Raw genomic sequence first — 3,338 nt, forward strand, 5'->3', positions numbered from 1 at the left:
TTTTTTTTTTTTTTTGTAAAATGCATTTTATTTAAAGTAGAAGCAGGATACTTCCTTTGATTGATCAAAAAAAAGTAGATGTGGCAAAGCTGAGTCTTTAAAACCCTTCTAAATATAAAAACCCCTGTGATGGTTGTCAGAGTCTTAAGTCACAATCCAAATGGCCCAAGTTGTCATCTTTCAGAACACTGGCAGTGCCGGCAGTAAGGTTTTGATTTTCCTAATATAGACATTTCCTGAGGCTACAGAGATATATAAAGTTAAAAGCTTTATTTTTAGTCACAGAAAGAATTTTAATAAGAAATGATACAACTTGTGTGTGTGTGTGTGTGTGTGTGATATTTGACAACTGGCAGAAAAAAATACACTCTTGAGCTTTCAACCTAGAAACTTTGAAATAGCAATTGTAAGTGTTTTGCATACAGCTTGAGTTTTAATTTCAAATATGTTGTTGAGTTTGTTGTTCCATTCAGGGAGTAGACAGCATTTAAATTGGACCAAAAGAAAAAAAAATAATTGAAAACTCAGTTTGCCTGTGGTTTTCTGCAGTAGTCTGGGACCCTACTTGACAGATGGGCCCTGTGTGTTTTCTAGTGTGAATAGTTTAGGTCTCTTTAGTTTTATGCAAACAAGCCCCTATAATTAATAAGACTGCAGTGACTCCAAAAGTAAGAAGCAATTTATCAAAGCAATTAACTGTTTATACTGACTGGAGATAAAGAGTTGGCTTAATATCCATCACAGATGGATAAAATACTTTTGAAAGAAAACCCTAAAAAGTGCATTCATTGAGAACAAAAAAGAGAGTTGTCAGTGGATGCTTGAGCCAAGGGACTTCATAAGTGAAAATAACACAGGTTTGGAACCACTCCTCTAATCCAGTGGGGGAACAGCCTGCAGCCCCAGCCTGCAGCCCCAGCCTGCAAGGTCCATGGTGCTTTGTCCTTTCTGTCAATGATTAAAATGTGCTAATGTATATCCTGGGGTCAGACTGGAGTAGCAAAGCCCAGGGAATCAGGAATGGTCCCTAGATACAGACTGTTTTAAGGTAGCCAAATGAGGATATGGTAGGGACCTTACTTCTGCCTTCTGAAAATTCAAGAGAGAAGTTAAAACCTTCTTCAAAAAATTCTATCTAAATGTCAAGTGCTGTTGGGTGTTTCCTTTATAAGCACCTTGGCTATCTTTAAAACCACTGGGTTCTCACAGGGACAGAAGTTAGAAAAAGCCAGAGGAAGGGGGGGGGGCAGTTGCAAGTGCTTTAAACTGTGAAGTCACTTGAACATAGCTTTGATTGGCGTTCTCCTCTCCCTCCTCATCCTTGACAGGAGGCCTGCTCTAAGCAAGAGTGTACCAAATAAGCTCTCATTTGCTGAGTGAATCTAAGTCCTGCATAAATGTGGTCCAAGATTCAAAATGCTTGTGTCCTCAAGGCCTACTCCTACTCCAAATGCCTGCATTTCATTGTCCCCTCTTTGGTCTTTGACTGTGTGGTACTCCCTGGTAGGGACTGGATGGTGGGGCTTGTGTGACTTTCAACCTCTCATAGTCTGGTGTGGTGAGAGTGACCAGTGCTGTGGGTGGGTCATCTGATGCTCCAGGAAGCACAGGATGCACCTTCTCTGACCAGAGGTTCCCAAGTACCTGGCTGCCCTAGAGCAGAAGGCCACCTGTCAGCTTAGCTTTGACTCTCATGAGGCTTTTTTTTCCCCTTAATATTTGAAAGACAGGAGAGTAGGGAAATTATAATGAATTTTTCTGGATGAGAAGGAACAGAGACTGAACTCCAAGAACGACAGAAAGTCTTTGCCTTCTTTTTCCTAGCTCCGGCTTTGCTTGAAGCCAGTGACCTTTGGGACAGTTGAAAACACCTTTGGTGGCCAAGGTGTACCAGAGTCACTCCAAAACTCTCAGGATCCCAGGGAGGTGGATAGTGACACTTATCTGCGAGACTCTGGCCCTGCGAGGGGGGGTGGTGTCTGAGAAGCTCCTGCTCCCACCTCTGACCCCTTTCCAGGCTCATTTTTCTAAGGTGCCAGCTGCCCCGGAGGCACTGTGCACAGCCGCCTCCTGAAGGGCCCCTGGCTTCATGTTGGAAACATCCTCATTTTTCACCCATGTTCCCCTTTCCTACCAGCTTTTGTCCCTCTCCTGTCTTTGTTTCGGTACTGTGAAAAGCTTCCAGGAAGGCACCATTTTTAAGGGATGTGAGGATCCAAGTCAGGCTAGATTTCATGCAGAGGGAGACTTAACCAAATGAGCAACCATAGAGAGACACACACAGGCTGCGCCTCCAGCCAAGTAGCACTCTTCAAACTGTTGTTTTTCCACAGTCAACAATTAGCTTAGAGACTCGTACCAGGTTTTGTACTCTGGATGAAAATCGAAATGATTGAGCTAGATCTTTGGGGTAAAAGAGCTGTGTGTGATTTGTGTTTTGTATAAAACCCCTTTATGCTTGCTCTGTACATTCAAAGGGCAGTGTCTCATCCCCCTCTGTCCTCCGAGGACCATTTTATCTCCTCTTCTTCTATCCACACTTTTATTCACAGCCCTCTCCTGCTCAGGCCACAACACTTCCCGTATCATCAGTGTTAATCTTCAAACAACTCCCGCCAATCTGTCTGGTTTATTTCCACTCCCCCAACATACATACTCTGCTGCCTAATTCGATCTAGACAGATGTAAAGCCCCACTGGAACTTTCTGGTTCGATCTTCCTGCCAACCACCAGCACACTCCTGATGTCTTTTCATTTGTTAAATGCAGGAGGGGAGTCTGTATGACTTGAAGTCACAGGACTTCCTGAAGATCCCAAATGGCCCAGTGAGCTGTGGGACAGTACTAATCCTGGAGAGGGCAGGCACCAGAGTCAGCAGGAGCATCCTCTTGGATGATAGACCTTTGGGGCTGGCTGAGACCTGCTGAGATCAGTTGTCTTTGTTCTGCCCCTGCTTCATAAAGATTGCTCTCAAGCTTTCTAAGTGTATGACAGATCCAGTTTGCTCTCAAGCTTTCTAACTGTATGAGAGATCCAGTCTGGTATAGGGGATTTTAGCATCAGAAGGGACCTTTATTTTGTAGATATCCATTTCAATACCCTTATTTTACATTTAATTTTGAAAGTGAGGTATACCAGTCTTTCCCCTAAATGCAGGCGCAGCAGCTTCATTCAATAGGACAGAATGTTAACCCTTTCTCTCTCACAGTACAGCTGGTTATCAAGTTGCTTCTTGTTACATTAGAAACTTCTCTGTATGCAAGTAGAGCTCAGGCTGGTGTCTGTGAATAGGTCTCCCATGAGTATTCTATGGGGAGATGATCTTTACACTTTCTAAC

General features: G+C 43.5%; 1 protein-coding gene across 4 annotated transcripts in view; it reads left to right on the plus strand.

The window, feature by feature from the left end:
- Positions 1-3,338, plus strand: part of Wnt5a (Wnt family member 5A) — a 20,580-nt gene that overhangs the window by 9,011 nt on the left and 8,231 nt on the right. The window lies entirely within an intron of this gene.

Source organism: Mastomys coucha, unplaced genomic scaffold (genome assembly GCF_008632895.1).
Source record: "Mastomys coucha isolate ucsf_1 unplaced genomic scaffold, UCSF_Mcou_1 pScaffold9, whole genome shotgun sequence".
Classification (NCBI taxonomy): Eukaryota; Metazoa; Chordata; class Mammalia; order Rodentia; family Muridae; genus Mastomys; species Mastomys coucha.